This window comes from Heterodontus francisci, chromosome 20, assembly GCF_036365525.1.
Source record: "Heterodontus francisci isolate sHetFra1 chromosome 20, sHetFra1.hap1, whole genome shotgun sequence".
Classification (NCBI taxonomy): domain Eukaryota; kingdom Metazoa; phylum Chordata; class Chondrichthyes; order Heterodontiformes; family Heterodontidae; genus Heterodontus; species Heterodontus francisci.
This window is the reverse complement of record NC_090390.1, coordinates 33,695,953-33,720,604: the sequence shown is the minus strand read 5'-3', so window position 1 is coordinate 33,720,604 and position 24,652 is coordinate 33,695,953. Positions and strand designations below refer to the sequence as shown.

General features: G+C 47.4%; 1 pseudogene; it reads left to right on the top strand.

Moving 5' to 3' along the window:
• The first annotated feature begins 262 nt into the window (after positions 1-262).
• Positions 263-394, top strand: LOC137381000 (U2 spliceosomal RNA; annotated as a pseudogene).
• The last annotated feature ends 24,258 nt before the right edge of the window (positions 395-24,652 follow it).

Sequence of the window (24,652 nt, the reverse complement as noted above, 5' to 3'; positions counted from 1 at the left end):
GTTAAAACATGTCCTCATAAAATCCCCACTTTGGAAGAGTTAAATCCAAAGTTTGCAAGAGCCAGATTCTTTTCGAAGCTGGATGCAAAGCGCAGATACAGGGCGAGGAGGCAGGCCTCCATAAACTACTACAGCCTGTATGGGGATTGGACCTGCACTGTTGACATCTTTATGCATCATACACTCTGAGCTCCCTTTGACATATTATGGGGAACTTGGAGAAGCAGTGTTCAATGCAGTTAATTTACAACCACTTCATAGAATCGCTTCTCGGCCTTTTGGCTAAGATCAACTGTAGTATCTGTTCTTATCAGTACTTACTTGGCAGAGAAGAGACCATGATCAGTGGCTTTTGATCCTGGGTAGGCTTTGAGTGAAATGGCTATAACCCACTTTCGAGCTTCAGGCCAGGGAGTGCGGAACACCGTTCGGGTGATGGTGAAGGACAAGGTAGGAGATGCACCGGTCGATCGCACCTTCTTCATCAAGAAACTCCTCATCGATTGCTGTGGATTTCAAGCTACAGACATCTTCTGCCTGCAGGATTTCCCCATCAGTGGATATTTCGACGTGACGTTCAAGAATGTGGCTGGATGCATCAAGTTCCTGAAGGCGTTCAAGGAGAAAGGGGACCTGGCGTCACTGTCGATCCTCACAGCGGAGCCGCTCTTCACGCTTCCGTCACAACATGACCGGGTGGTGACAATTCACCTCTACAACCCCCCATGTTCCTGTGGTGGATGTACTCACCTTTCTCGCCAGGTACATCTCGGTGGCTGGCAACAGCACTGATGTCAAGGACCCCTTTGGGATTTGGACCAGCAAGCGGCAGGTCAAGGTCACCTTGAAGGTCGATGCCAACGGAGCCATTATCCACCCTTCCTCCAGCTTCGTTATCAGGGGAAGTCGAGGCTTCTTGGTCTACGCAGGGCAGCCCAGAGTTTGTCGCACCTGTGGCAAATCTGGTCACGTGGCAGCTAACTGCAGCACGGTTGTTTGCAAGAACTGCAAGGAGGAAGGCCGTCAGACCAAGGACTGTAAGCAGACTAAGTGTTGCAACTTGTGCGGGGCGGCAGGCCACCTCTACAAAACCTGCCCCAAACGCTGCCTCAGTTATGCTCAGGCGGCAAGGTCCAAGGAAAGGCCGGGAGAAGGTTCGACGAAGGCGTCCGGTGCTGGAAAGGAGACAAGCAACCTTCTCCGCAGTGAGGAAATTCCACCTGAGAAGGAGAAGAAAGGGGAGGCAGCTGAAACCAGTGACCCAGCACCTACCCTGCGCCCGGAAACCCCTCCTCCACAGACAGAATCAATGGAGGAGGAGGCAGCAGATAGACAAACAGGTCAGTGGCAAGTGGTACAAAGGAAAACCACAAAATAAAAACCTCCAAAAGCGGAACAGACCACCACCCAAACCAGTGGCAAGAGGAGGCTACCTTCTGAGACAGACTACAGCAGCTCCTGTTCACTGGACGAAGAAGTGCAGGAACGACGACCCCTTCAAAAGAGGTGGCAGAACTCCAAGGAGCTGGAAGATAAAGCCCCCCAGCCCCCGGGCACTGGAAGCTGTGATGGGCCCGGCGTGCCCCAACCCCAAAGCGCCACACCGAACGACATAGCCAGCGCATCCCAGCTCCGGGACACCGAGAACAAAGACACGTCTGGCACACTTCAGCTCCAGGAATCCAGGAGCAATGATGTTTTTGAGGAGGAACAGAGGGGAACAGCAGAGGACAGCCCAATCTTTGCTGCCTACAAGACCACCCCACCCCCCCTGATGTCACCCCAGCGGAACAAACCCTGCATGAAAAACCAGGAGGGGTTTCTGAGTCCAACGAACGTGAAACAGCTTGCGCACACTATGGGTATGCAGGAACATCCCGAAGGACTGGGACCAGCAAGGACAAATGGTATGGGAAGCAACAATTAACTTTTAAAAAATGGGTATAAGGATTGCTTCAATTAATGTGCGTAGCATTAAATCCACTACGTGATGTGTTTCAACCTTAGATTACCTCGCCAAGGTCAAAGCCGACCTACTGTTTCTGCAGGAGTGTGGAACACCACACCTCAGCACCAACAGGCAGTGGTCGCGATGGTGGTCCCACGGGCTATCGATCAGGTCGGGGAGTAATGATTGCCGTTCCTCTGGCCTGGGTATTCTGCTGCAGGGAGGTAACTTCACCATCTCCGAAATTAAGGAGGTGGTGGGCGGTCGCCTCCTCGTAGCCGATGTAATGTACAACAACGCTCCGCTCCGGTTGATCAACGTGTACGCCCCGGTTCAATGCAGCGAGCGGCTGACCGCCTACCAGCAGCTCCCACTGCTGCTGGTGACATCCAGGCCGGTCATCCTAGGCGGTGTCTTCAACTGCATCATCGATGCAGCTGGACGATCCGGCAGTGACAACAGCAAACTGGACGCTACGTCCAGATTCCTAATAAAAACAGTAAAAGATACCAAACTGCACGATGTCTTCAGCAAACCTGCAGACGGAGCGCAGAGTAGATACACATGGTCAAGATCGGACGGGTCTGCCCGTTCCAGGATTGACTTCCTGTTTGTGTCCCGTGCTGTCACAGTCGGATCCACCGACGTCAAGCCGGTGTTCTTCTCCGACCACTGCCTCTTACTGGCCGACTGTCACTTACAGGACGACCAGCAGGTTGGCGGAGGGACATGGAAGCTCAATGCTACACTGCTAACCCCAGAGAACGTTGAGGAACTCAAAAGGGATTACAAAGGTTGAAGGACCGTGAAACCCCTCTTTGAGTCTCCAGTTCACTGGTGGGAAGCGATCAAGGAGAACATCAAGAGGTTCTTTATCCTCAAAGGTGTTCAGAAGGCGAAAGAGAGACAGAGGGAAATGTCCCGACTCCAGAAAAGAATGCAAAATCTGCTCCGGCTGCAGTCGATGGGGTCAAGGTCAAGGAGGATCTCCAAGTGGTGAAGAGCCAGCAGGCCTCGCTCTTTGCCAAGGAGGCCTCCAAGATCATCTTCCGGTCCAGAGTCCGCTCCATCGAGCAGGATGAGACATGCTCGCGTTACTTCTTCCAAAAGGTACACAGAGAGAGCTCTGTTATCAGCAGCCTGAAGGAAGAGGATGGCTCGGTAACGTCTTCGCAGTCCGACATACTAAGGATCAGCAAATCCTTTTATGCTGGGCTGTATGACGCGAAGCCCACAGACAGCAGAGCCTCCCAGTCCTTCCTGTCATCTATCACAGAGGTCTTAGATGACAGCAGGAGGGAGAGACTGGACAAGCCGCCAACTCTGGACGAACTGACAAAGGCCGTCGAGTCCTTCGAGACGAGCAAGACTCCCGGAAGCGATGGCTTACCTGTTGAGTTGTATTCGGCCCTGTGGGACTGGGTTGGCCCGGACCTGCTGGAAGTATACGAGAGTATGCTCCTGGCCGGCAGAATGTCAGAATCCATGAGGAAAGACATCATCACCCTCATCTACAAGCGAAAGGGGGAGAGGGCAGAAATCAGAAATTGGCGGCCCATCTCACTGCTTAATGTTGATTACAAGATTCTGTCCTAAAGTCATAGCCAGTCGAGTGAAGTCTGCTCTGGAGTTGGTGATCCACCCTGATCAGACCTGTACTGTACCCGGCAGGAAGATCTCTGATAGCCTCGCGCTACTCAGGGATACGATCGCCTATGTACGGGACAGGAGGGTGGACACCTGCCTCATCAGCCTGGACCAGGAGAAGGCTTTTGACAGGATATCGCACACCTACATGATGGACGTGCTTTCCAAAATGGGGTTTGGGGAGGGAATCTGCAATTGGATCAAACTGCTCTACACAAACATCAGTAGCGCAGTCTCAATCAATGGGTGGGAATCGGAAAGTTTCCCGATCAAATCTGGAGTTAGACAGGGCTGTCCTCTCTCCCCGGTCTTGTTTGTTTGCTGTATTGAACCCTTTGCTGAGTCTATTCGGAAGGATGCAAGAATAAGAGGGGTGACAATCCAGGCAGTAGAGGCACTCAGGTTAAAACCTCCCTGTACATGGATGACGCGCCGTCTTCTGCTCGGATCCGCTGCCCGTGCGCAGACTGATGAGCATCTGCGACCAGTTCGAACTGGCCTCGGGAGCCAAAGTTAACCACGGCAAGAGCGAGGCCATGTTCTTTTGGAACTGGACTGACCAATCCTTTGTCCCCTTCACCGTTAGGTCAGACTACCTGAAGGTGCTGGGATATGGTTCGGAAGGGCCGGGTCGTGCACCAAAACCTGGGAGGAGCGAGTAGCCAAGGTACAACACAAGCTGAGCATGTGGGGGCAGCGATCTCTCTCCATTGTGGGTAAGAACCTGGTCATCAGGTGCGAGGCGCTCACGTTGTTGCTGTACGTGGTGCAGGTCTTGCCCATTCCCCACTCCTGCGCTGTGGCGTTCACCCGAGCCATTTTCCGCTTCATCTGGGGATCCAAAATGGACCGGGTCCGGAGGGACACGATGTTCAAACCTCTGGATAAGGGCGGGGAAAATGTACCCAACGTCGCCCTCATCCTGATGATTACCTTCGTGTGCGGCTGCATCAAGCTGTGTGTAGACCTCCAGTACACAAACTCCAAGTGTCACTACATGCTGAGTTTCTATCTGTCCCCGGTTGCTCAGGATGGACCTGGTCACATTGCCGCGGAACGCTCCATCCAGTTGGACTGTACCGTACTACCTATCCTTTGTGGAGCAGTTTCTGTGGAAAAACACCTTTGACCACCGATCCATCAGGCAGTGGTCTGCACGGAATGTCCTCAAGGCCCTGCGGGAAAAGGAGACGGTGGATCCTGTTGGATGGCTCCCCGAGCAGACCGCCAAAGTCATTTGGTGGAATGCCTCATCCCCAGAACTTTCAAACAAGCACCAAGATGTTGCTTGGCTGGTGGTGAGAAGGGCCCTCCCTGTCAGATCCTTCCTGCACGCCCGAAGTCTCACCCCCTCCGCACAATGCCCTCGCGGTGGCTGTCGTGGGGAAGAGACGGTTGCCCACCTCCTTCTGGAATGTGTCTTTGCAAAGCAGGTGTGGAAAGAGATGCAGTGGTTTTTGTCGAGGTTCATCCCAAGCAGCTCTGTAACACAGGAGTCTGCGCTCCGGGCTGTTCCCAGGGACGCACACCGAGACAAACATCAACTGCTGCTGGAGGACTATCAATTCGGTGAAAGACGCCCTTTGGTCTTCCCGAAACTTGCTGGTCTTCCAGCGCAAAGAGTTGTCCACAACCGAATGTTGCAGACTGGCACATTCCAAGGTCCAGGACTACGTGCTGAGGGACGCACGAAAGCTTGGGGCAGCCGCAGCAAAGGCTCAATGGGGAAAGACCACTGTGTAAGGTCCCCCCACCAAGCTGGACTGAGGGGCTGGATCCATGGGAAACCCCTCGAACTGTATCGGGAAAATTTTGTGTGCTGTAAAACGTAAAAATGTATATGGCATGACAATGAAATGGAAGGGTTGTGAGGCAACTCATGATTGTATTGAAGGAAACTGACCTCCTTGCACTGTTTGTAATTTTTGACTTGGTGCTGTTTGGAACTGTTTTGTCATGTATTTTTTACAGATTTTTATGAATAAAGTATATTTTGGAAATAAAAAAAACTCTGCATTACTGAGGGATCTGGGTGTCCAGGTATATGAATCACGTAAAGTTAGTTTGTGTGCAAGCACAGCAAGTGATTAGGAAGGTAAATGGAATGTTGTTGTTTATTGCAAGGGGAATAGAATACAAAAGTAGGAAAGTTTTGCTACATTTGTACAGGGCTTTGGTGAGACCACATCTGGAGTACTGTGTACAGTTTTGGTCTCCTGACTTAAGAAAGGATAAAATTGCATTCAAAGCAGTTCAGCGGAGGTTCACTCGACTGATTCCTGGGATGAAGGGGTTACTTTATGAGGAAAGGTTGAACAGGTTGGACTTATACCATTGGAGTTCAGAAGAATGAGTGGTGATCTTATTGAGACATACAATATCCTGAGGGGATTTGACAGGGTGGATGCTGGATGAATGTTTCCACTTATGGGAGAGACTAGAACGAGGGGACACAGTTTAAAAATAAGGGGTCTCCCATTTAAGATGGAGATGAGGAGAAATTTTTCCCTCAGAGGGTCATTAGTCTGTGGAATCTGCTTCCTCAGAGAGCCGTAGAGGCTGGGTATTGAATATATTCAAGGCTGAGTTAGATAAGTTCTTGACTGACACGGGAGTCAAGCATTATGGGGGGCAGACAGGAAAGTGGAGTTGAGGCCACATTCAGATCAGCCATGATCTTATCAAATGGCAGAATAGGCTCAGGGGGATGAATGGCCTACTCCTGCTTCATTTGGGCGGCACAGTCGCACAGTGGTTAGCACTGCAGTCTCACAGCTCCAGCGACCCGGGTTTGATTCTGGGTACTGCCTGTGTGGAGTTTGCAAGTTCTCCCTGTGACTGCCTGGGTTTCCACCGGGTGCTCTGGTTTCCTCCCACAGCCAAAGACTTGTAGGTTGATAGGTAAATTGGCCATTATAAATTGCTTTAGTGTAGGTACGTGGTAGGAGAATTGTGGGGATGTGGTAGGGAATATGGGATTAATGTAGGATTAGCATAAATGGGTGGTTGTTGGTCGGCACAGACTCAGTGGGCTGAAGGACCTGTTTCAGTGCTGTACCTCTAAAAATGAACAACCAGATACTGGGAAAATAAATGTGGACAACAGGGAATAACAACAGCAGCCAGATAGAAGTGGCATGCTCCAACGCAACAGTTGAGAGCACAAATGCTAGAAAGGAGAAGTATGCTCCTTCCCAAACCTCATAATCTAATCCTAAACTTAAATTTCTCCAACTCTAACAGATGATTGCATTAATATGTTTTTTTTCTGGCATTGGTTCTAAAAGAGGTGGATGGGAAAAATAACAGTAAAACTGGAAACAAGACCAGAAGGTGCAACAAAAATCGAGAGTGAGGGAGCAATAAGACCAGTGTGAATGGCAACAAAGGGACCAAGTTCACAGCAGCATGAAGACAGGTGGATTCCATGGAGACTGCAGAAAACTAATTAAAACTTAAATAGAAGTTACACGCATTTTTAAGGGAAAAATCACTGGTCTAGGAGTGTGTCACAGTAAGTCTGAAGAACTGTGATTGAAGCATGCACACAAGAGTTTATTCCTGATCTCATGCATTTAATTAGCCAATGAGAATAGGCCAACTTTGAAAATCTTGATGAAATCAAGAACTGGAACCATGGGCGTGAAATTGGGATCCATAGTGCCACTAAAGACTGCATTATGGAAGCCAGAGTCCCTCTGAGTGAGGCGCACTGAGCCTCCAGCAACTTTCAGTGTGGTCCGCATGGCACTCCATGCTGAAAAAGGAGCTTGTGTGGGCGTCTCTTGTGTGCACTGGAAGCCTCGGAACTTGTGCTTTCCTGACGTCATTCAGCCCTACTGGCTGATTTTACGCTCTATTTGAGAACTTGAGCCACGTAGGTCCATTCAATGTATTCACTTGTGTCAGGCAAACCCCACCTACCAAGACTGAGGCACACGTTATTTCGCCACACAAACATTAAAACATAAAATTGCAAGCCCTGACCGGAAAGACCATGGTAACAGACAATGTTGAAACAATGGGGATCCAGCAGTTGCTTCTCCAATACACAGAAGTGGCCAGACCAGTTTAAGTCACATGGCTAACTGGCTGTTGCAGAGAAATTTGAACCTCCCACAACGGATGTGAAGAGACTGTTCCATATAAGGAGCTAGTCACATGATTAACCTGCTGGGCAACTTGGGAGTTTTTTTGAATTTGAACTCCCTACAAAGGGATTTGAACTGAGACAAAGACGTGTGCTCATGGAGTAAACACCTCTCTCTCTCTTGTGATGTGAAGATGCATTCACTGACCTTGCCAACGCATGTGAAGTCATTAAAGTTCCTTCAGCAATGCTGCCAGGTACTCGGGGCCACAGTCTGGGCAGCCACTTCCCTTGTCATCTGTTCCCATTCACTTCAGAAGGTCTGCCTTGAGTGCTTTCTGGTCCCCATGGAAACATGGTCTCTCTTCTCTTCATCTTGGTCACGAATGTTAAACAGGCAGATGTCCAGACACCAAAATGAGGAAGCAAATGACAGTCTCTGATCCACAACTGTTTTATTGGCAAGTCATAGTTCAATCCAAACATCAGTTCCCACTCTTTCCTTCTGGACTAACTCTCTGTCCAGAGGCAACTCCCCAACTGGCCAAAAACCCAGCCCTTCAATGCAAAACTTTAATCAGCTTCACCTGCTCTCTATTAAAACTGAAATGAGTCCTGTTTAATGAAAAGGACCAGCATTTTCAATATTGTCAACTAATGCCTCCAGCACCATATCTGTGAACCTGGGGACCCTTTCCCTGCCCTGGTGCTCAATATTCCTTGTGTAGACTTGCTCTGGTATCATTCAGAAGCAGGCTTCTGCCACTCAGTGCTACCTTCCTTTAAGAGGATCAGACTGCCTTTAAGAACTGAAGGCTAGTTGGAAAATGTGCTAGCCTTGCATGCTCTTAGGCTCCTGTTGAGTGTGCAGCCAGCCAACAGCGCAGGTTGCGCTGGGCTGCATGCTCCAATTGTTTAAATGAGGAGGCAGCACAAAGTTTGCATCCTGTCTACCTCCATGACAATGGATACCGGCAGGTCAAGGGTTGGGACCCCCGTGCGCAAAAGACACGCAAATCTTTTTCTAGTCCTATGGGTCTCAAGGAATTTAAAGAAAGAAAAAAACTTTCATATACAAAATTAGGACATCCCAAAGCACATGACAGCTAATGAACTACTTATTTGAAGTGTACTCACTGCTGTAATGTAGGGAAACAAAGCAGCCAATTGATGCGCAGCTTGGAACCACAAACAGCCGTGAGATAAATGATTTTCGTGATGTTGGTTGAGGGATAGGATTTGGTACCACGGGATGTTTTACATCCACCTGAGAGGCAGGGTCACAGTTTACTGTCTGATCTGAAAGGTGGCACCTTTGACAGTGCCGCACTCCCTCAGTGCTGTACTGATGTGTCAGTCTAGATTATGTGCTCAAGCCCCTGGAGTGGGGTTTGAACCCGCAGCCCGACTCACTCCATCGAGCCAAGGCTGACACCTACTTATTATTCAACATGCTGGTCTCCGAGTGGACAGTCTTGCTCGGCAGAGCATGGGTTGGGAAATCGGGGTGATATATTGTGGCCCAACTTCTTCCCACCCTTTTGTCAAATGAGGCTTCCTTCTGACAGTGCAGTCATTCAATTAACTCAATCCAAGTACCCAAATAGACAAAAACCACAATGGCTTGCCCCAAGCTATTTGAACTCCTGTATAAAACAATGGGAATCACAGAGGGCTTTACTCTGTAATTCATGAAGATCCACCTGATGAATCTAAGGGAATAGAAAGGATTAGAATATGCTGAAACTAAATTCAAATATCTCTCTGGACCCAAATCATGAAGCATAATGTTTTTATCAAAATGCTGGAATTTTGCAAAAATAACACAGCGGGGAAAAAGAACCTGATGACTAACAGCTGTGAACCAAGCACAAATCGTCAACTGACTGCAAAATCAGCACACAGTTATTCAGTGTTTCAGTGGATTAATAGACTGAAAGTCAAGCCAAAGCCCTTGGAGTAAATGTTACATCCAATAAAAGTTACTGCTTCACACCAAAAAGTCCAAGCTACATACAGAAATGTCCTTACATTTTGATTTTTGTACCGATAAGGATTTTCCCTTCTATGCAATATTAAAATGAATTCATTTGTATGGCTTAATAGCTCAATCTATGCCATGTAGAAAGTTTAATCCTGACACCGTTACCCCCGGTATCCCTCGAGGAACTATCCTTGGCCCCCTTCTAGTTCTTATCTGCATGCTGCCCCTCGGCGACATCATCCAAAAGCACGGTTAGTTTTCATATGTATACTGATGACACTCAGCTATACCTCACAACCACTTCTCTCGACTCCTCCACCTTTGCTAAATTATCAGACTGCTTATTTGACATCACATCTGAATGAACAGAAACTTCCTCCAATTAAATATTGGGAAGACTGAAGCTATGGTTTTCTGTCCCTGCTCCAAACTCCGTTCCCTAGCTACTGACTCCATTCCTCTCCTTGGTGACAGTCTGAGATTAAGCCAGTCTGTTTGCAACCTTGATATAACATTTGACCCCACCTATTTCCACCTCCGTAACATCACCTGACTTTGCCCTGGTCTCAGCTCATTGCTGCTGAAACTCTAATTCATGCCTTTTTACCTCTAGACTTGACTATTCCAATGCCCTCCTGGCTGGTCTCCCACAATCTATTCTCTGTAAACTTGGGGTCATCTAAAACTCTGCTGCCCATGTCTTAACTTGCACTGAGTCCTGTTCCCCCTGTGCTCGCTGACCTACATTGGCTCCCAATCAAGCAATGTCTTGATTTTAAAATTTATTTAACTGGCAAAATTGATTTGTTAGTGATGACTGCTGATGGGATTTCCAATCTTCTCATTAGAAATGCATTGTGCACTCAGCTTGATAGTGTAAAATAAGTGGTAAAGACTAATGATGTTCTGGTCTTTCAAGAAGTGAGCTCTTAACGTTGTATTGTTGAGTGCGACAATCTAAATTCTAAAGATGAAACTTGGTAAGGGTCTTCCTTTGAGGTTGAATGTTATTATTGGCTATCCCTCGCAGGCGAGGATGATTGTCTTCCATGAGTCTGAAGATGGCTGATGAGGCCAATGTGGGATCTACTGATTTTATGGCACAGGGGGCATTTGTTGTCATGTGGGATGTCTGGTTGTGTATCATTAGTTTGGGTCATGGCTTGTTCTTTCTGCCGCTCTCGCTTTTCCTCTTCATTTTGTCGTCGTGAGTCTCAAAATGCTGGGATCCTGCCCACAGACGCTGCCTCCATCTGGTTCAGTCCAGGGCAATGGTCTCCCAGGAGTTGAATTCAATATTGCATTTCTTCATTTTGGCTTTCAGCACGTCCTTGCATCTTTTGCCCTCCTCTGGTGCATCTGTCCTGATTGAGCTGGAAGAAGAAGACCTGCTTTGGGAGCTTGGTATTTGACATCTGAACTATGTGATAAACCCAACAAAGCTGATGGCAGATAATCAAAGCCTCGATGCTTGTGGTGCTTGCTTGTGAGAGGACACTGATGTCTGTGCATCTGTCCTCCCACTTGATATGTAGGATCTTCCACAGGCAGCATTGATGAAATGATTCCAGTGCTTTGAGGTGCCTCCTATATGTTGTCCATGTTTCTGCCCCGTACTGTAAGGTAGGGATCACAACCGCATAGCAGACCATGATCTTGGTTTCAGTTTTGATGTTGCGATCTTCAAACACTCGCTTTCTCAAGTGGCCAAAGGCTGCACCAGCAGATTTCAGGCAATGCTGGATTTCTTGGTCACTGTCAGCCTTCTGTGAAAGATAACTTTCAAGATACTCCAGGCACTCATCATGAATCCTAATCAATGGGACTGGGGTGTGTGCATTTGGAGCTTGCTGATGGAGGACTTTGGTCTTCTGAATGTTCACTGTAAGTCCCATCTTCTCATATGCCTCAGTAAATACGTCGATGATTCTCTGAAGATCTGTTTCCGACACAGCACTTACTGCAGCATCATCAGCATATTGGAGCTCAATGACTGAGGTCGGGGTGGTCTTAGTTTTTGATTGGGGTCACCTGAGATTAAATAGTTTACCATCTATTCAATAAATAAGCTGCACTCCAGCAGGGAGCTTGACTCTAGTCAGATGGAGAATGGCTGCTAGGAAGATCAAAAAAAGGCTTGGGGCGATGACACAACCTTGTTTAACTCCTGTCTTAACCTCAAAGGATCACCGCTCACATATCATCATATAGCAGGCGAAGGATGATGCTGAATTTTGGTGGACACCATACTTCAACAGAATTTTCCAGAGTGCCTCACGATTTAGAGTCAAAGGCCTTTGTCAAGTCAAAAAATCCTATGTGGAAAGGTTGATGTTGTTCACAACATTTTTCTTCTAGCTGGCGAGCTGTGAAAATCATGTCAGCAGTGCCTCTTGATGGCCTAAACCCACAGTGAGATTCGGGGAGTAGCTCTTCAGCAAGTATAATTGCTTTCCTGCAATGGAGAGCAGGGAAATGCTTCTGTAATTTCCATAGTCGGATTTGCCCCCTTCCTTGAAGATTGTCACAATCATAGCATCCTTGAGATCATTCCAGACTTCCTCTTCATTCCAGATCTGCAGGATGAGGACGTGGAGTTGTGATGTTAGTTCCCCTCTTCCGTGCATAAAGATTTTAATGGGGATTCCATCATCTCCTGCTGCTTTGTTGTCCTTCATTTGTGTGATGGCATCCATCACCTTTATAGGCGTTGGTGGAGTTCCGAGCTCGTGTCTAACTGGATGTTGCAGGATGGAGTTGAAAACACTCTTGTTAACAATGGATTCTTGATTGAAAAGGTCTTCAAAATGCTCCCTCCAGTGGGCATTGACAGCTTCCCTTTCCTTGATCAGATCTCCCCCATCCTTAGACCTCTAAAGAACTGGTCCTTGAGTACTTGGGCCATAAATGGTCTTCGTGGCAGTGCAGAAGACAAGGATATCACTCATGTGAGTGAGATGTTGAATTTCCTTTGCTTTGTCTGGCTACCAACTGTTCTTCATGTTGCAGGTGCTCCTTTGTACCTCTGCCTTTGCTTGTTTGTAAGCCAGTTTGTTTTGCTTTGAATTTGGGTCATTCCGCCAGGCACAGAAAGTCTTGCGCTTGTGATCAATCAGTTCGTTGATATTATGATTATTTTCATCAAACCAGTCCTGATGTTTCCTGACAAAAAATCCAAGTGTATCTTTGAAGGCATTGATGATTTTGGACTTAAGGGCATTCCAAGCACCATGGACACTTCTCCTATTCTTGATTGAGGTTTGAAAGTTTTCGCTCAGGTATTGTTGGAATCAATCTCTTTTGATAGGATCCTTCAAAACTTTGGCGTTGATCTTTCGTGGACATCTCTTCTGTTGCATCTGTCGTTTAAGAGCCAGATTGATGGACATGATTGAATGAATAAGTTGGAGATCGGTCCAACAGTCATCAGCTCCTGTCATTGCTCTGGTGATGCAAACATCTTTGCGATTCCAGACACGGACGATAACATAATCGATCAGGTGCCAGTGTTTGGACCGTGGGTGTTGCCATGACATTTTGAATTTGTTCTTCTGGCGGAACAGAGCATTGGTGATGATAAGCCCATGTTCTGCACATTTGGTACAGAGAAGAATGCTGTTGGAGTTGACATTTCCAATTCCTTCCCTGCCAATGGTTCCATTCGAGAGATCGGAATCTCTTCAATCTCTGGCATTGAAGTCTCTGAGAAGAATAACCCTGTCCTCCTTCAGAAACCCACAGAGAGCTTGGTGAAGTTTGACATAGAAATCTTCCTTGGTTTTGTCATCAGCGTCTAGCGTTGGGGCATATGCACTGATCATGGTGGTGTATTGGCTCCTTGCCAGTTTGACATGAAGAATCATGAGGTGCTCATTGTTTCTAAGAGGGAACTCATGAAGCTGGTTGACAAGTTCATTCTTGATGACAAATCCAGCTCCACGTGAATCCTGCGTTCTTCTTCTTCACTATAACATTCACTCTTGGGTTCCAAATTCCACCCCTCATCCTCGCCGCAGAACCTGGACAAGAGTAAGAAAGGGTCGATCAAAACAGGGTGAACTATGGTGGGACACTTTATGTCCTGGCCGTTTTGGTTACCATGAAGGTCTGTTAGAAACCCTAGAAATACTTAGCAGACAGGGCTCTGGCAAACAAGTCCTCAATGGTAGAACAGGCGGAGAAAGATGTGCCATCTGAAATATCTCAATGGCTGTTCTGGTGGACCAAGGCTGCAGCAGAACGAAACCCCCAATCATCTTGCCATTTTTCCTTGCCACTGGATCAAGGTGTCGTTCTGTCAAGATACGTGTGGAAGCTGGTGTGCAACAGTTTCTCTATGTTAAAAGATATCACGCACAGGCTTCTTCCTTTCCAAGAACATCCTCCAAGCCCTTCGGCGACCAACAAATGGCAACGGGAACAGGATTGTGTATTGTCTGGATGCTTCTAGTCATGATCTGGCACGGCGGCGGCAATTACAAGATGGTCATCTAGCACTTGGATGAGGCAGGGGTGCCTCCCTTTACTGGGGAGGGGGCTAGAAAAGATGCCCTAAACATTGTCTGCCTCACCTCTCCCGACTGGATAGCTGTGTCCAGCTCCAAGACACAAGGAGTAAAGTTTGCGACCTGGAACATCAGGATCTTAATGCACACACCCATGAGTAAATGTCCAGAGTGTCACACTGCATTTGTTGTCTGAGAACTCCGCCGATACGACATTGACATCGTCGCTCAGAGTGAGACCTGGTGAGCTGGAGAGGGGCAGTTCAAGGAACACTGAGGCGGCTATACTTTCTTCTGGAGGTTGAATGTTACAGTGAGGGAGAAAGGATGAAATCAATTCAGGTTCACTTGCACAGCTCTCATTGTAGGAGCACTGTCCACACATGGACAGATTGTTCAGGGGAGTCATTACCCACCTAAAGAGCGGTAATCCTTGTCGTCAATCAACCACCCTGATTCTACATGGTGGCTAGAAGTTAGCGGGAATGATTGGTGCAGGATGAAGGCATTGGATTGCTGTCAGGATAGCAAAAATTCACCAACATGATTGCACACCAACTGCACGTCCAGGGAATAGAACCCTCTGTGGTTCCGATACCTCTCCTTACTAATATGTGGAACCCACAGAGCCACATGGGTACAGTTGATGGCTTCCTGCACCAATGGGAATCCCATTATTCTGGCAAAGCCAGGTTCCTGCTCCTCTCTGCTTAGAAAGAAGACAATGAAGTCCGCTCTCTTTATGTACAGGACTTTGGGGACTTCCCTGATAGAGCAATGCATGGTGAACTGTGAAATGTTGGCAATTTCACCAGTTCCAGCCTGGAAGGATTCCCTGGCATAGAAATTAAGGGCCACAGTGACCTTGACAGCCAATGGTAGCACCGACCTGCTCTGGTCTGGAGCTGTAAGTCTGGTTCGAGGAAGTGGCATAGTTCTGTGACTACCTCCTTGGTGAAGAATAGCTACTGCAGACACTGCTCCTGACTCCATGTTGAAGTAGGAGAAGTGCTCTCTGGACACCCTAGGTAGGTATGACCTTTTGTTGAGAGCCCTCTACCTCCTCCCTCTGCAAACAACTTCTCCTCTATAAGAGGTTCCGAAACCGTACCCACTTACTACAGTTCTTGGACTTTAGGAATTACAAGAACAAAATTGCACACAACACAGAGTTTGGCTTAAGCATGAATTGTTGTTTTATTGACTCCATTAATATCCCTAATACAAACACCTCTATGGTTAGTTGAAACAGAAATAAAACAAAACTGTCCTCAGTACAAAACCTCCAGCAGTAACTTAAAATTGACACCCTCCAGTTCCCAGCTGAACCCTTCAGTGATTTAACCACTGTTCCCAGTTACCCAAAACAAAGTCACTACGACTTGGCTCAAACTTACAAATTTCAGGCAAAAACACCACTTTTGTCCCAAAACCCTCAGACCAAAATCACTACGATTTGGCTGAACCACAAATATGGGCAAAAGACCACGCTTTGTCCCAAACCCTCAGACCAAGATCACTACGATTTGGCTGAACCACAAATATGGGCAAAAGACCACGCTTTGTCCCAAACCCTCAGACCAAGATCACTACGATTTGGTTGAAAACACTTACAATCACCCACCTGGCCGGTCAGTCCTGGTGTTGATTGTAGATCCTGAGTCAAGATGACAAATCTTGACCCTTTTTCCGACTGCAACCCCCACAGTACAAACCCCTTCAAGATTTGACTGAAAAACCTACAATCACCCACATGGTTGGTCATTACCAATGTTGATTGTGGGCCTGGACCTGAGATGATCAGTCCCCATCCTTCTTCACATAATTGCAGCACAGTCACTCTGATGTGGCTACTTTTCTAATAAAATGACTCAGGACTTCTAAACATATGTTCTGTTGTTCACGCTGTGCTGTGTCAAGCAGGTAAACATCCTTAGTTTCACAACTAGCCTAGACAAATCTGATCACCTCATACTGGGAGAAATAACGTGGAAGAAATAACTCAAACAAATTTTCAGAGCAAACTGATCAGTCCTTCTGTGGCAGAAATAACCTAGACAAAATCTTCAAACTCTCATGTTGTTTAAAACAAAACCTCCTGCTGTTTAAGGCAATACAATAACCACCTGGCTCTGAAGTTGCTGGAAGGTGGGAACGTTTCATCTCTCTCCTCGAGAGAGATGAATCACAGTTACAATGGCCAGATTCCAGTCCCATTGCCTATGATATAAAAACAAGAAATGCTGGAACCACTCAGCAGGTCTGGCAGCATCTGTGGAAAGAGAAGCAGAGTTAATGTTTCGGGTCAGTGACTCTTCTTTGGAACTGATCCGTTTAAATGTCGCTAGTTTGGGGGGAGGGTCCCTCATGCAGCTGAACGCATGTTCAACTGTGCATGTTTGAGAAACGGCATTAACAGGACCTGCAAGGTCCAAATGGCAGGTCAGATGCCAAATCAGCATCAGACGCTATCTGACATCACAATCTACCCTTTCTGCATGCTTCCGGTGGACACACGGGACACACCTGCGCTATCATCCTTTTTAACATGGCAATTGGTGCAGGCCATGCCGGAAATTATCAGGAGTGGACCCTTACCATTTTTTCTTCTCTGGCTTCCCATGGTGCAGAAACCAGCAGCTTTATGGGGCCAAATTTTACTGCCCATGTCTCTGATCAACCTTCTACCACTTTAGGCATACCATGTTACAGGACTAATAGTTATTCCTTAATTAAAGTCCCATGCCCTGGAGATCCATGTGAAATGCTAATTAAACTCTTTAACCTTTTCCAAAAGATAGTGATTAAAGGCACCTTTAATTTTCAGGTTAAAACTAATAGTTAGGCTTATTTACAAGTAAAATAATGCCATGGAATCAAAAATGCAAGTTACTGATGGTATCTTTCTTCTTTCTTTGGCCTCCTTGTCTTGAGAGACAATGGGTAAGCGCCTGGAGGTGGTCAGTGGTTTGTGAAACAGAGCCTGGAGTGGCTATTAAGGCTAATTCTACAGTGACAGACTCTTCCACAGGCACTGCAGATAAAATTGGGTGTCGGGGCTGTTACACAGTTGGCTCTCTCCTTGCGCTTCTGTCTTTTTTCCTGCCAACAGCTAAGTCTCTTTGACTCGCCACTCTAGCCCCACCTTTATGGCTGTCCGCCAGCTCTGGCGATCACTGGCAACTGACTCCCACGACTTGTGGTCAATGTCACAGGACTTCATGTCGCGTTTGCAGACGTCTTCAAAGTGGAGACATAGATGGCCGGTGGGTCTGATACCAGTGACGAGCTCGCTGTACAATGTGGCCTTGGGGATCCTGCCATCTTCCATGCGGCTCACATGGTCAAGCCATCTCAAGCGCCGTTGGCTCAGTAGGATGTATATGCTGGGGATGTTTATTTATTTTTTATTTTATTTAGAGACACAGCACTGAAACAGGCCCTTCGGCCCACCGAGTCTGTGCCGACCTTCAACCACCCATTTATACTAATCCTACATTAATCCCATATTCCTACCACATCCCCTCAATTCCCCTACCACCCACTTACACTAGGGGCAATTTACAATGGCCAATTTACCTATCAACCTGTAAGTCTTTGGCTTGTGGGAGGAAACCGGAGCACCCCAGCGGAAACCCACACGGTCACAGGGAGAACTTGCAAACTCCGCACAGGCAGTACCCAGAATCAAACCTGGGTCGCTGGAGCTGTGAGACTGCGGTGCTAACCACTGCTCCACTGTACCGCCTTGAGGACTTCTGCGTTGGAGATACGGTCCTGCCACCTGATGCCAAGGATTCTCCGGAGGCAGTGAAGATGGAATGAATTGAGACGTCGCTCTTGGCTGATGTACGTTGTCCAAGCCTCACTGCCATAGAGCAAGGTACTGAGGACACAGGCTTAATACACTCGGACTTTTGTGTTCCATGTCAGTGCGCCATTTTCCTACACTGTCTTGACCAGTCTGGACATAGCAGTGGATGCCTTTCCCATGCGCTTGTTGATTTCTGCATCGAGAGACAGGTTACAGGTGATAGTTGAGCCTAGGTAGGTGAACTCCTGAACCACTTTCAGAGCGTGGTCGCCGATATTGATGGATGGAGCATTTCTGACGTCCTGTCCCATGATGTTCGTTTTCTTGAGGCTGATGGTTAGGCCAAATTCGTTGCAGGCAGCCACAATCCTGTCGATGAGTCTCTGCAGACACTCTTTTGTGTGGGATGTTAATGCAGCATCGTCAGCAAAGAGGAGATCCCTGATGAGGACTTTCCGTACTTTGGTCTTCGCTCTAAGACAGGCAAGGTTGAACAACCTGCCATCTGATCTTGTGTGGAGGAAAATTCCTTCTTCCGAAGACTTAAACGCATGTGAGAGCAGCAGGGAGAAGAAGATCCCAAACAGTGTAGGTGCGAGAACACAGCCCTGTTTCATGCCACTCAGGATAGGAAAGGGGTCTGATGAGGCACCGCTATGCTGAATTGTGCCTTTCATATTGTCATGGAATGAGGTGCTGATACGGAGTAACCTTGGCAGACATCCAATCTTTGCGAGTAGTCAGACCACGTCTGCTGACGAGGTCAAAGGCTTTGGTGAGATCTATGAAAGCAACATAGAGGGGCATCTGTTGTTCGCGGCATTTCTCCTGTAGCTGGCAAAGGGAGAACAGCATGTCAATGGTGGATCTCTCTGCTCGAAAGCCACACTGTGCCTCAGGGTAGACACGCTCAGCCAGCTTCTGGAGTCTGTTTAAAATGACTCGAGTGAAGACTTTCCCCACTATGCTGAGAAGGGAGATTCCATGGTAGTTGTTGCAGTCACTGCGGTCACCCTTGTTCTTATAGAGGGTGATGACATTGGCATCATGCATGTCCTGTGGTACTGCTCCCTCATCCCAGCACAGGCAAAGCAGTTCATGTAGTGCTGAGAGTATAGCAGGCTTGGCACTCTTGATTATTTCAGGGGTAATGCCGTCCTTCCCAGGGGCTTTTCCACTGGCTAGAGAATCAATGGCATCACTGACTTCCGATTCTGTTGGCTGTTCATCCAGCTCATCCATGACTGGCAGAGACTGGGCTGCATTGAGGGCGGTCTCAATGACAACATTTTCCCTGGAGTACAGTTCTAGGAAGTGCTCAACCCAATGGTCCATTTGTTTGCGTTGGTTAGTGATCGTGTCCCCGATTTAGATTTGAGGGGGGCGATTTTCTTGATGGTTGGCCCAAAAGCTCTCTTAATGCCATCATACATTCCTCTGATGTTTCCGGTGTCAGAGGCCAGCTGAATACGACTGCATAGGTGTTGCCAGTAGTCATTTGCACAGCGCCTGGCTGTTCTTTGTGCAGTACTTCTGGCTACTTTAAGTTCTACGGATGTTAACTCGCTGGGGGCTTTCTTGTAGTTCAACAGTGCAATGCGCTTAGCGGCTATGACAGGTGCCAGCTCTTCAAAGTGAGATTGAAACCAGTCTTCATTCTGCTTCTCACGTTTGCCATAGGTGGTCATTGCTGAGTCATAGATGGCATCTCTGATATGGGCCCACATGGTCTCTGCATCCCCTGTAGGAGTGTTTTGAAGAGCTTTTTCAAGTGAATTTAGAAACTAATGTAACAGCTGTGGATAAGAAATTCTGTCAGTGTTGATGCGCGGGCGGCCCTTCTGCTTGGAGTGATGCAGCTTCTTTGGTTTGAGTCTAACTTTGCTGCACACCAGGGAGTGGTCGGTGTCGCAGTCCGCACTGTGGAAGCTACATGTGATTTGAACGCTGTTTAAAGAGGCTCGCCTTGTGACGATGAGGTACAGCTGGTGCCAACGACGTGATCTTGGGTGCCTCCAAGAAACCTGGTGACAGGGTTTAGTATGAAGGAACGAGTTGGTGATGCAGAGGTTGTGATAGGTACGCAACTCCAGCAGTCTCTGTCCATTCTCATTCGCCCTTCCAATGCCATAGCGCCCAAGGCAGGAGGGCCATGAGTCATGGTCAGCCCCAACCCTGGCATTTAAGTCCCCGAGCAGGAACAAATGTTCAGTATTGGGAATGCTACTAATGATATTATGGAGTTCCTCGTAGAACTGGTCTTTAACTTCAGGTAGGGAGCAGAGTGTTGAAGCATAGATGCTGAGTAGGTGTACTGGACCAGAGGCGGTGAGCAGCCGGATGGACAGTATGCGTTCTGAGCCATTTGAAGGTGGCTCAATCATGCTGAGCAAAGAGTTTCTGATGGCGAAGCCCACTCCATGCTGTCTTGGTTCTTCAGGATCCCTACCCTGCCAGTAGAAGGTGTAGTCTTGCTCTCTTAGAGATCCGCTCGCAGGGAGGCGTGTCTCCTGAAGTGCTGCAATGTCTACATTGAATCTACTGAGCTCATTGTTAATGATGGCGGTCTTCCGAGAATCGTTGATTTGTGTAAGGTCTTCCGACAGGCCACCTGGAAGGCGCTGGCCAGGGACGGGAAAGGTGGCCCGAGTGCCCATGAGGCGGTCGTCGAGGCTCAGGGCCTCAATCCGGCCTCGGTCGCCCTTCCATCATCACAGCTGGGAGCCAGGAAAGAAGCTCCACCGTGAGCTGGATGGCGACCATGAGTGCAGCATCAGCCTGGAGGATGCTGATATCGAGGAGGCCGTGCAGAATGTGGGCTGGCCTGCTCACCAGGGTCGCGACCCTGCCGGTCGCCTCCCCCCTTCCCCCCCTACACCACATTCCCTCCAGCACCCCCTTCCCCCCACCTCCTCCCCCCCTCGCACCCCCTTCCCAGATCACCCCCCCGCTCCCCCTTCCTCCTGCACCACCTTCCCCCACCCCCTTCCTCCTGCACCCCCTTCCCCCACCCCCTCCCCCTTGCACCCCCCAGCTCACCCCCCCACCCCTTCCCCCCACCCCCTCGCACCCCCTTTCCCTGCACACCCTCCCCCTCGCACCCCCTTCCCCTGCACCCCCTTCCCTCCCCCAGTACCCCCCATTCCCAGCTCCCCCTCGCACCCCCAATCCCTCCCCCAGCATCCCCTGCACCCCCTTCCCCCCACACCCCGTTCCCCCTTCCCTCTCCCTCCATGAAATTACAGAGCTTACTTGTTAGGGCCCTGCTCAGGGATAGGAGCTAACAACCCCACTGCCTTGTGGGCGTCTCGGGAGAGACCACGGCTAAGGGAGTAAACCCTAACAGAAAATCTGGAGCGGAACCCCGAAGGTGGTCATGTGTCACCTTTGGCATATTTCCGGCAGCTCCTGCTGCCATACCGGTGCCAAACGCATGCTCTGCACTCCTTTGGACCCCACTAGGAAGGCCGAGAGGGGGGTTTTGACGCTTGGGCAACTCACAACCTCCATACATCCGCCCAGGCATGCTCCATGGAGAGGTCACTCCATAGTCGCCTCACAGCGACCAAAACAACATGGAAGGCAGCAGTTACGGGTTATAAGTCCAGCTCAATTGTCGTAGAGATTGGGTGCCACGGGTTGCCTTTGTCGATGGGAGAGGTCATCGCATCTCACTGGACAGCTACCGCCAGGCTCAAACCAGGCAGCCCCCAGTCAGAAAGGTTCTGTCCCTCCACAGTCCACCTGCTTCAATGGGTGCTTGGAGCTCAGGGTTATTGCCCGACAAGTAGACTGTAACACTGCACCAAACAGCACGACAAAAAAAAGGACTGATGGTATCAGTTCTTAGTGATAGTTAGTATTGAATCAGTCCCAAATCGTTAAAATATCTTCTTTAGAATTTATGCAAACTAATACTCCATGAGACGTTTGGAGGAAATGGTCTTTCATAGACTTAATCAATGCAAAATCTGCATGTGTGCAATTGCCATTCATTAGTCAGCCCATGAAAGTCCTAGTATCAGTTCTAGAAACTGGACTAAATTATGAAAACATTATTGAGGAAAATTGGCAATGTAAATTTCAGACAAAAAGGTTTCTCAATAAAGAGCTGTCAATCAATCAATTTCAAAGATATCATGGCACATCATGTGCTTCGAATCATTTGATGACTAACCTTCTATGCCTCATTTAAACTTCACATAGCTATTCAGTCTTTGATCGAGTCTAGTCAGATCACTATCATCAGGCACAGCTTCCACATTTTGCTCATCTGCAGATCACAGATAGTTGGGGTCTGGTCTCCATCTTGTAAGCAAGAATGGAAAGACAGCTTCCATCTTATCTGGAGTTATTTCCAAATCGTTTCACTTTGTGTTTAAAGTTATAAATAAAGATGTATGATACAGGAGGAGGGGGAGGTGGGGTTGGATCCAATACCGCCAGTATTCCGCCCCTGCTGAAGTTGAAGGTTACCCTGAGTAATTTTGCCAATTTGACGTAGAACAAAACTCTGCTTTTGTCACAACTACGACTTCAGGACATCCAGAAACTCTGTGTCAGTTAGCATGAATGGTGGGGACAGCAATTTTCTAGTATTTAGGCAAAACCTTATTAATTAATAGATCACATGGAAAAATCTTGCATCATAATTACACCCACATACAGCAATTATACTGTCACATACAGCAACAGGAATTACTTAATAAATAAAAGAAGCTTAACTCAGGGTTATAATTAACTAGAATTTTCCAAGATTTAGCTATTTACCTCACACGTACACATAGTACTTACATAGCAATTTAGACAGCTTTTTGCATTTTTTTATCATCATACCAGGATATTATACTGCTGACATAAGTAACTAAATGGCTCTTTACTAAAACAGCTATAAGTCCATCACTACATGAAACACATTACGATGCACAATTAATTTGTTTTCTAAATGAGTCACCACGTCAAGCTATTCTAGGATGCGTTGTTTTTCCATTGCCTTTAAGCAACCCACACTGTTTCTAATAGAGATGCACCTTACTGACATCATGTGCAATAGACATTAATGAGTTGTGTGTCCATGCATGGAATAATGTAGAGTCTCAATCCAATCGTGTTGAACTTTGCTGTCTTCTATTTCCTTGTGTTGGCCAAGTGGCAGTGTGCACTATTGTATAAGTAGAATAACTGTAGAAGTTGTTTTCACTATTATCTATATTACAGCACTGTCCAACTTTCCACATGCACAAGACACACTGAAGGCAGTCTTCGACTTTAGCCTGAAACAGCCATGCTACTCACCCAAAGATGGCACTGGGGGTCCTGGTTCAGGCTGTATTGTAACTACTGCTGCAAATATACAATGACTGACAGAAGAAGACCCTCTGGTCCATCCAGCCTGTCCCCACAATTGCGATAACTTGTGTAACACAATATATACACTCCCCAAAATACCTGAAAACATGTGATCTCCTGCGAGAAGCAAGAAGACAGCTTAAAACCCAAGCCAATTTGGGGGGTTGGAGTGGGGGGCAATGGGACCCATCTAAGCAATTGAAACTGGTCCAGAAGATCACTCTAGCGCTGAATTTCCTGAATGGAATTCCCCTAATGGAAACCTGGCTGAGGGGTGATGGCACCTTTCCCTTATATGAAGCCTCCCTATCTGGCTATCCCTTCCATTACTTGCCTGTCAAGGCCATTGTGATGGTAGTGTGGCTCTTGTTATGAACGCTGGATTTTGTAGAAGGTTATGTTTTAAAAACTGTGATCTTTAATGCTGTATAAAATGGATATTCGAAGGAAACATGTGACCTCATACAAAATCTGCCCAGAGATAAACCTGGGGTCTTGGTTATGAGAACAAGGAACCCAGATCAGACTCTCTGATTGTAAACGGGGTGCCAGGGTCTCTAAAATGCAAATTTGAGTAGCAATTTTTAACACCAGGAAACAAAGGAAGGCTCAGGTGGTTTTGCTATGGTCAGACTTATGGTTTCTGAGAATTGTCCAAGGCAAATGTCTATGACTTTTGTTCCAGATAAATTCAAGTTGCTTTCGTAGGTCTGGGGCTGAAAGGAAGAGCAGCAGTCAGAGACAGAGAAAGAGACAGACCAGTGGGCTGTTTCTGGGGAAACAGCTGCTCTCAGATCACCGATTCAGCAAAAGGCTGCTAAGATTTGAACCTGGTTTGAAGGCTCGAGGTTTGTGGAAGATTAAGGATCAATGGGGTAACCAGAGATTGTTTTCTTAATGGAAGTCCAGTCGAATGTGCTCAGAGGAAGTGAGTAAAGAGGACCATGGCTTTGAGAAGGACTCTGGGAGATCCAACCCATTGCAGCTGGGAGGAGTTTGAGACTTTTAACTGCAAGGATACATTTTCAATGAGAATGCTGTATAACAGATAAATGTGATGTGGGGTTTTCAAGTGTGTTAAATTAATGGGGAATACCTTTCTCTGTAATTAAGTGTATTAGCTAGCTACTAAGTATAGTTTACATTACTGCGCTGTAATGTTCTAATGTTCTAATTCTAATTCTAATGTTGATTTTTAGTAAAGTTGTAATAGTAAAAGTCTTAAAACATGAAATCTTGTTGTGTAATTCTTTAATCAGTCTGGAAACTCCATATCTTTTGTTTTTAAAGTTAGGGGTCTTCACTGAGGTCATAA